Below are 10,374 nucleotides of genomic sequence, written 5' to 3' on the forward strand. Positions count from 1 at the left end.
AAGTTTTATTTTTTTTCCACCACCCACAACCCCCTAATAGTTTCAAATTTAATTGCTTGGTTAATAGTTTTCTTCAAAGAAGCATACAAGTTTGTGGGGATTTTTGTTTATAATTATTATTTGAGAGGCAGAAATAAAAGGAGAGGATGAACAGCAGAGAGAGCAATAATGAGCTCCCAATCACTGAATCACTCCTCAAATGTCTACATCAGCTAGGGCTCAGACTCAGGAACTTGACCGGCAGCAGGAAACCAACTAGCTGAGCTGCCACCTGCTGCCTCCCAGCATCTGCACCAGTGGGAAGCTAGAATTGGGAGTGGCACTGGAACTTAAACCCAGCCACTCTGGTACAGGGCACGGGTGTCCTAACCACTCGGCCAAACACATTCCCCCTCTGTTGTTTCTTTTTGTTGGTATTTTCCTGTCCATGATAAAAGACAGAAATTATCACACACTGAGTACAGACATTTTACCAAGGACTGCACATCACTCATTTCACACAATCAATATCTCTAAGCTCGATATTTTTATGCTCACTTGCAGATGAAGAAACAGCCTGGGCGATTTAAACAGCAAAACACTGGCATGGCAAGTGTGAGACACACACTTAGGATCTAGCTATTCTGACAAAGAAAGCAGAAGGTCACACCCGCGTGTCTGGCAAGGAAATGAGAGACTGTCACCCCCCACACACAATTGTTCCATTCATTAATTTCACTAATTCTTTTGCCACACTATTCCAGAAATAAATTAGAATAATGAGTACCAAAATCTAGGAAAATTCAGTGTTCTATGAAATGTTATCTGTTTACATAAGGAGCCTTTGCAAACTATTGAAGAGATTGAACCAGTGAGGTGCTTGGGTGGGATATTTGCAACAATGCAAATAAATAAAGTATTGTGAAAGTGATGGGGACAAAAAGGAAAAAACACAATCCTTAAAAATACTATGACACAGGGAAAGAGACAGAGGATTTAAATTAGAAATACAGGAGAAGTCCTTCAAATAAATTATGACTCAATGTCAGCATCTGCCCTTTGACCTGCAAGACATATTTTACTCTTGACTTCATTTTTAGATTTTTTTTTTTTAACTTGTTGGTGGACCCAATTTTCTTGTTTAACTTCCAATTCTCTAGTCTTCCTGGGAAACTGTTTATTTTCAGCTTTTACACTCTAAGGAGTTTTAATCTAAAAGGAAATAAACTAAGACCAATCACCTTGATATGTAACAACTCATTTTTAAAAAACTATATTAAGTTCTATACTTTACTCCTGATTTTTCTCTTATTTCATTTTCCTTTTTGCTGCTGTCAAAACTAACACCACCCACATCCTAAAAGGGGTGAAAAAAAAAAGTGACCAGTGCTTCTGACAGTGACATGCTCAAAAACTAAGTTGATCCCAAACTTCAGGCTTATGAATGTCATCACAGGACTTTCACGTACACTAACTGTGCTGGCTGGCTTTGGCATCTATGCAGCATCTTCTGTTTTTATACAGAAACCTAAGTGTGTCGCTCATCTTGACATCTTACTAAGCAGAGCAGGGTACACCAGAATTCTCTTTCATTTCAAAGGGCACATCATGGGGGTGCAAATAAACCTGGGACTGGATCCTTCCCAGTCAGGCTCAAGTCGCCAGTGAGCCAGGAGCGTCAACTCCGGCCCTCACAGCTCTAGGTAACATTTCCCACAACCCCTGACTTATAAATATTGACATTTGGGAAAAACAAGTAAGAGAAAAAAGAAAGTACTTTGCCAGGAAGAAAAGAGTTGTTTTTAAGTTGCACTGTTTATGTTATTTTCTAGAGCTTGATTTCTAAGATACTAACCATGACTTTTAAATAAAATATACCTTATTTTGAAATTTTTAAAAATAGCATCATCCATCAACAGGAGAATATGTGAGACAAAACCTCCAGCAGAGTTTTCATGTCTTTTTCCAACTAGGAAAATGCTTTTAACTAACAGGCCTGAGTTTAAAGCCATTTTGCTAAAAGAAACAATAGCAGCATATACAGATAAAGTCTCTTTTGTTTGAAAAATCTAGTTTTCAAACATAGGCATTTCGAAATTGTTTTCAGGAAAATCTTTTCTTTTTCAAGTTTTTGTCTCCACCCTTATTTGCTTAAAAAAAAAATAGAAATAATATGGTAACTAAGACCTTTGGGAATTCCTCACTCAGTGGGTTTCCATTGTGGAACTACAGCACAGCCTGGTGGTAGCTTTTTGCTATGACCACCTTTTATAAGTCTGCCTGAGACGTAAAAATGAAAAAACAAAATAATAATAATAAAAACCCCAAGTTTAAGATTCTACAAAATAAACTGTTACGCAGGAAAACTTTAGGATGACTCAGTATCATAATTAAAAACAGGACTTAAAAACTGTTTCAATGTCATATACCTTTTTTAGTTTACTACTAAGTCACTGTATCTTCCTTTTTGGGCTTTTACAATTATTTGAAGAATATTATTTCAGGGCCCGGTGGCGTGGCCTAGCGACTAAAGTCCTCGCCTTGAACATGCCAGGATCCCATATGGGCGCTGGTACTAATCCTGGCAGCTCCACTTCTCATCCAGCTCCCTGCTTGTGGCCCGGGAAAGCAGCCCAAAGCCTTGGGACCTTGCACCCGTGAGGGAGACCCAGAAGAAGTTCCTGGATCCTGGCTTCGGATCGGCATAGCATCAGCCATTGCGCTCACTTGGGGAGTGAATCATCGGACAGAAGATCTTCCTCTCTCTCTCCTCTCTGTATATCTGACTTTGTAATAAAAATAAAACAAATCTTTAAAAAAAAAAAGAATATTATTTCAAGGGCTAGTGTTGCAATACAGCATGTGTGATGCTGGCATTCCATATTACCATTGATTCAAGCCAAGGCTGTTCCATTTCTGATCCACGTCTCTGCTTAATTCTCCTGGGAAAGCAGTGAAACATGGCCCAAGTGCCCCTGCAACCTATGTGGGAGACCCAGATGGAGTCTCTGGCCCCTGGCTTGAGCCTGATACAGCTAATACTCCAGCTCTCGCTAGTAGAGCCATTTAAGGAGTAAATCAGTAGATGGAAGATATTATCCCTCTCTCCTCTTCCCTTCCCCACCAACTATTTATGGAGGGAAACAATCTTTAACAGATGACACAGGAAAATCAGCCATCATTTTTCAGCTCTAGGATGATGTTCTTTGTGTCATGGGTACAGCAAGTACAGTCAAAAGAAAAGGAAGAACAGACATGTGTCCCAGGATTATGCCATGATCTTCAAATGCAAGCTAGTAAGAACTTGAATCAGAGAGAGGAAGATGGCAGAATAGGGTAAGAAAATATTAAAATGGACAGAAAAGGATTAGCACAGGAGAAGCTGAGAGGGTGCCATCCCAGGAAATAGGAGTGGGCATGCTGACAGCACAGGGGCACCTGGAGATCCAGGGACATGGGGAAGCAGCAGAAACAGGAGTGTGCTACGGTGAACAGATACCCCAGTGGATATCAGTGCTGCATGGGTGCTCAGGTGGGAAGCAGAGACCACAAGGAATGCAGGAGGTGAATCCAGCCATAGAACTGCAGATCACACTGATCTATAATCCAATCATAGCAGAAGCAGAGTGGTGCAGCCCTTTGAGACAAGTGTAGGAATGGGGTACATTTCATGGCCCACACCCTCACCAGTGCCATATTGGGAACCATCTTGAGTTCTATGGGAATGCCCCAGGGGAGAACTCACTCCTGGCTCAACTCATGGTATTGGTCCAAATCAGGAAAATAATACCAACTTGGTATCCCATGGGTTCCACTGAAAATAGGTTCAGGTTGCCCCCAGACCTAACTGCCAGGAAATTCTGACAAGGAGAGAAAAAAAAAAAGAAAATCCATGTGACAGGAACTGCTGACAACCCTGCGATAGAGTTTACACTGATAGCTGGTGTCTACCCTAGTTCTGGGCACTGCTGGAAGCATGAGTGGGAGAAAGCCTGAGCATACAACAATGCAGACAGAATACGGGATCCCATGGGGCAGAGTAGCAACCCAGGAGCCCTAGTCAGGGAGGCCACGGCAGAAGCCTAGCACAGGAGCCCCTGACTGAAACTCAGTGATGCAAGTGATACAAACTGAAAACTGGGCACTGAACAGGATTAGTAAAGGCCTGTGGACAGCACAGCTAAAACTCAACCCCAAGGGAAAAAATTCACTAACCTGAGTTGTGATGACCAAGGGCAAAAGAGGAAGCACAAGAACAATGAATGAGATGGCTCACATCTCTCCCACAAAGGAGAAAAGACTATTTCATCTCAAAATTAGCAAATAAAGGAATTGAGGAACTGCCAGATAAAGAATTTTCAGAAATCATTATATAGCCAATTACAAACTATGAGAAACGCATAAGCAGTTTAAGGAATTTAAGGAATATATTACACAGGAGATAGCAACACTGAAACAAATCAAACTGAATTATTAGAAGTGAAGACTACAATAAAGCAGTTTTAAACTTCAATGGAAAACCTCAACAACACAACCAGTGAAACAGAAGAAAGAATTTCAGAACTGGAAGACTCCACAGCAAAAACTGAAAAACTTCTCCTCTAACAGACCAGAGAAAAAGAATAACACCTACCAAATCCAAAGGTAAACATGAACAACATCTCAAAAAAAAAAAAAAAAAACACAGAAGAAATCTAAACAGTGAGGAACTCAATACTAAAACAACAGGACCAAATTACTATCTGTTGATATTAACCCTGAATTTAAATGGTTTAAACTCAATCAAATGTCACGTATTAGCAGACTGGTGCTGTAATTTGTTATTGTTGTTGATGTGTTGTTGTGGCTGTTCTAACTCATACCAGTTGTTGACCCTGTTTCATGGCTTCTCAATTATGGAAGTGTATAATGATAGAGCACTGGGGTCTACCATATCCAGATGTGAGGGTATAATGCAACATGCAGCCCTGCTTCCAGACGAAAGATGGATTCCCAATGAAACTGTTGGACATGTGTAGACAATGGGATGCTGGACTGTCTGACATTGTCTGTACCAGCAATGTTGGGGTACACGTAAATAAGAGCCTGATGGAATTATGATTCCTTACGAAGGACTATACCACTGTAGTAAAATGGGGAAAATCTGTCAGGGGTTAGAATTTGGGGGGAAATCCCAGTCTATACAAAATTGTACCACATAATTCAAAAATTCAAAATAAAAATATATATAAAAAAAGAATAAAATATTTTAAAAAAAACTTATCTATTGCCTATAGGAGACATATCTTACCAAAAAAGATACACAGAAATTGAAAGGGAAATGGATGGTAAGGAATGTTCTAGGCTAATAGAAAGGGGAAATGAGCTGGTATAACCATTCTAATATTAGATAATATAGACTTTGATATGGAATGATTAAAAGGGGTAAAGAATAATACCACATAATGATTAAGGGGTCCATTCAGCAAAAGGAAGTCAGGATGATAGGTGTGCATGTACCAAATGCATGCCTCTTATCTACATGAAACAAATATTAATGGATTTAAAGGGAGAAACAGACTGCCACACACTAATAGTAGGAGACATTAACATCCCACTAACTTCAATGGACAAATCAACAAGACAGAAACTCATCAAGAAAACAAAAGAGCTCATCCAGACAATAGAACAACTGGAGTCAATACTTACAGAATCTTTCATCTTACAGACACAGAATACTTAATCAGTACATAGAATCTTCTCCACGATTGATCGTACTACATGCCACAAAACAAGCCTCGTGGACTCATATCAGGCACCTTCTCAGGCCATCATGGAGTGAGACTGAGAACCAACAAGTCAAAAACCCCAGAAAATATGAAAATACTTGGAAACTGAACAACATGATGCTGAATGAACAATGTATTATGGAAGGAATCAGAGGACACTTAAAAGCAACATAACAATACAACATAACAAAACTATGAGACACAATCAAAGCAGTGTAAAGAGGAAAGTTAATTTTAGGTAGTGCCTAAAGAAACTAGAAAGGCACCAGGTATATGACTAGTCATACATTTCAAGAACCTGGAAAAACAACAGTAAAATAATCCTAAGATTAGCAGAAAAAAAGAAATAATCAAAATAGAGAACAAAAGAACAAGACATTAAGATTAATAAGTCCAAAAGATGGTTGAGAAAATCAGCAAAACAGATTGCCCCAAAAAGGGAGGAAAAGATATGAGTCCATAATATCAGAAATGGAAAAAGAAATATAACAATGGATAACTCGGACATACACAGAATAATCAGGAACTAGTACAAACAACTGTCTATCTACAAATTGAAAAACCTAGAGGAAATGGATAGAATTCTGCACACATACAATTTACCAAAACTGAGTCATGAGGTAATCAAAACTCTAAATAAAACTATATAACCAGGACAAAGATGGAATCAATGGTTAAACCCCTCACAGCCAAGAAAAATCTTCCACCAGATGGCTTCACTGATGATTTCTACCAAACATGTCAAGAACTTAATCAGTCTATTCAAAACAACAGAAAGGGAAGCAATCCTTCCAAACTCTATGAAGCCAACATCACCTTAATGCCAAAGTCAGATACAAGCACAACAAAGAAAGAAAACTCCAGACTGATATCCCTGATGCACACAGATGCTAAGATCCTCAACAAAATACTAGTCATCAGAATCCAACAATACATCAGATCATTTACTCAGACCAGGTGGGATTTAGCCCTGGCATGCAGGGATATTTTAATATACACAAATCCATAAATGTGATATATCACATCAACAAAATGAATAAAAACCATATGATCATCTCAATAGATGCAGAGAAGGCATTTGATAAAACTCAACACTGCCTCACACTAAAAGTCCCTACCAGGATAGGCATAGAAGGAACATTTTGTAACACAAAGCAATATACAAAAAAACTAATGCCAACATTATACTGAACAGGGAAAGACTGGAAGCTTTCCCACTGAGACCCAGAACTAGATATGCATTAGGGTTAGGGCTAGGGTTCACCGCTGTTATTCAAAAAGTATTGGAAATCCTCACTAAAGCTACAAGGAAAGAAAAAGAAATTAAAGGAATTAAAATTAAATGTATCTTCACAATATGACACTAAATTTTCTACCACTTCCAATTTCTATAATGCCATAATACACTTAAATAGCACAATATTGGACTTGGGACTGTTGCTAAAGGATTGTCTACACTATTGCAATAGTATGGGGGAAAATGATGGTGGGGGAGAGCATGTGGAGGGTGCTAAGGGGAGGTGAAATGGGGACTCTTTATACCTACAAAAACCATATCATGGGAAATAATAACAATAAAAAACTTTATGAAGAAAGAACTTAGCTCATCAATTTTTTTTTTATTTTTAAGTTTTATTTACTTTTATTGGAAAGACAGATATACAGAGGAGGAAAGACAGAAAGGAAGTTCTTCCATCTACTGATACACTCCCCCAAGTGGCTGCAACAGTCAGAGTTGAACCAAAGCCAGGAGCCAGGAGCTTCTTCAAGATCTCCCACATGGGTGCAGGGTCCTAAGGCTTTGAGCCGTTTTCTACTGCTTTCCCAGGCCACAAGCAGGGAGCTGGATGGGAAGCAGGGCTGCTAGGACATGAACTGGTGCCTATGTGGGATCCCAGAACATGCAAGGCAAGGACTTTAGCCACTAGACTACCACACTGGATCCCTCATCAAGAATTTTTAAGTCTAACAAAGAAAATACAATTTTTGATTATTGTTCCCTAGAGAACCAGGGCAATTTTTTATGCTCTTCTCTCACAGCTATCAGCAACATAATGGATAAGGATTCCTAGCCACTGTAATTGCTTGTGTTTATAGATTTTTATATCTCCTCACTTTATTTTTTTTAGATCACACATAAAAATTATACTCCTGAGGGCACTTCTAATGGTTCTCAAAAAAAATTCATGCATAAGTTGGTCATTATACATATTTTCCACAGATTTTTGAAGGCCCATTGCATGCATGGATTTCTACCGCTTGTTATCAAAATAATCTTTGAATTTAATTTTGTATTAACTTGTTTCTAATCCTCTTACTACTCTACAAAATTAAGAATTAGTATCTCTACTTAGCAGATTAGAAGAGTGGGCCTTAAAGAAACACTTGTTCAATGTCACTCAGCTAATGAGTGACAAAAGGGACTGAATCTTGGGCATGCAGGCCCTTGATAAGCAACCATTGATTAAATGAACAAATGAGTCTATTTAGAAGGATATTTACAGGTAAGTTTGCAGGAAGCCCAAAGGCTTTTGTCTCTATATACAGAAATGTTGCCAGTAAGATACAGACTTTCTGGGGCAGGTGTTTGGTAAAGTCATCAAGATGTTGGTTAGGGGTCCAGCAAGATGGCTCAACTGACTAATCCTCTGTCTGAAAGCTCCAGTATCCCATATGGTACCAGTTCATATCCCAGCTGCTCCATTTCCTTTCCAGTTCCCTGCTTATGGCTGGAAAAGTAGTGGAGAATGGCCCAAAGCCTTGGGACCCCGACCTGGACAGGGATCCAGGCTCCTGGCTTCAGCTCAGCTCATCTCTGGCTGTTGCAGAGGGGTGAGCCAGGGGATGAACAATGTTTGTCTCTCAAATCTGTCTAATAAAAAAGATAAGAAAGCAAAGGAACGAGAAAAAAGATGTTGCTTTCATGCTCCCATCCCATAACTGAGTGCCTGACACTCACCATGCACGTTCTAGCTCTTCTTCTGATTCTAGCTTCCTGATCACACACACCTGGATCAGTAGTGATGGTTTGAGTGCTTGGGTCACTGCCTTCCATGTGAGAAACCCACAATGAGTTCATGGCTCCTGGCCTCCACCTGACCCATTACCAGTGGCCCTGGGCTTTTGTGGAGTTACCTTTCTGAAGGAAAAAATGTCTCTCTTTTTTTCCCCTCTCCCTCTCTCCATCTTGCATCTTGAAACACACTGTCCAAATAAAATTTTTAATGCATAATTTTTAAAATAGACATACCTTCTCTTCTGCATGTAATTATGCCTTCTTCAGCCTTCTAAATCCACTTTATGCTTTGGAAAAGAATGAAGAAAAGTCCCTGGGCCACTGTCACCAAGATGTCAACCCCAAGCTATCTGACCTACAGGCCCTAGCTGGAAGCTGCATCACTGTTTTGCCACAGATCCCTTTATCAAGCTAATGAGGCTCCTAGATCCTTTTCAAAACAATTTGTTTTTATTATTATTGGAAATTCAGATATACAGAGAGGAGGAAAAACAGAGAGGAAGATCTGAAGATCTTTTGTCCAATGATTCACTCCCCAAGTGACCACAACAGCTGGAGCTGAGCTGATCTGAAGCCGGGAGCCAGGAAATTCTTCCAAATCTCCCACGCAGGTGCAGGGTGCCAAGGCTTTGGGCTGTCCCGACTGCTTTCCCAGACCACAAGCAGGGAGTTGAATAGGAAGCAGGGCTGCCGGGATTAGTACCGGCACCCATATGGAATCTTGGCACATGCAAGGCTAGGACTTCAGCCACTGCACAGAATCCTCAAAACAACCTTTTTAAATATATTACAAAGAAGCCCAATGATGTTTTTTAATAAAAATCCTCAAGAAAATTTAAACTGATTTGTAATACTCATATATGCTTATTTAGTCATGCATTTTCCTATTAATTTTCTTTAAAAGGCAGCACAATATAGAGAGAAAGGAAGAGAGAATCTTCACCCAACAGGCCAAAGCCAGGGGTCATGAATTTCATCCTACTCTCTCATAAAGAATTCAGGGATTCAACCTTTTTTTAATTTTATTTTTCATAATACAGTTCCATAGGCTTAGGAATTTCCTCTTCCACCCTCCCCATTTGCCCCTCTTCCACTGATTTCCCCAATATTACTAAGCAGTATAGTCCTTCAACAACAGTCACATGTCCATCATTCAGCTATTTAAGTGTACCATGACATTGTAGGTATATACAATAGTAGAAAGTCCAGCATCCTATTGTCAAGATATAGTTAACAGCTTCATTGGGAGTCCATTTCTTTGGGAGTAGAGATGTATACGGCAATGTATTTTCACTTCTAGGTATGCTAGTCTCCATTACACAGTTCCTCTAAATGAATATATGCATATACATGTCTACCTATATATCTATTGATCTTGTATTTTGCATGAAAGCTACCTTATTGGGACCTGGGTCACCTGGCCCAGGTCGTTGGGCCCACCAGCGTGGTGGGTGCCAAGCCCATGAGACCCTGAGGGTGAAGAGTCCAGCAGGTCCCAATTCACATGGCCCAGGGCCTTGGGCCCACCAGCATTGTGGGTGCTGGGTCCATGAGCCCCAGAGACAGAGAGTCCAAAGGGCCCTGGATCTCCTGGCCCAAGTCACTGGGTCC

Source organism: Ochotona curzoniae, unplaced genomic scaffold, assembly GCF_017591425.1.
Source record: "Ochotona curzoniae isolate NIBS_2020 unplaced genomic scaffold, NIBS_Ocur_1.0 scaffold_4506, whole genome shotgun sequence".
NCBI classification, from domain to species: domain Eukaryota; kingdom Metazoa; phylum Chordata; class Mammalia; order Lagomorpha; family Ochotonidae; genus Ochotona; species Ochotona curzoniae.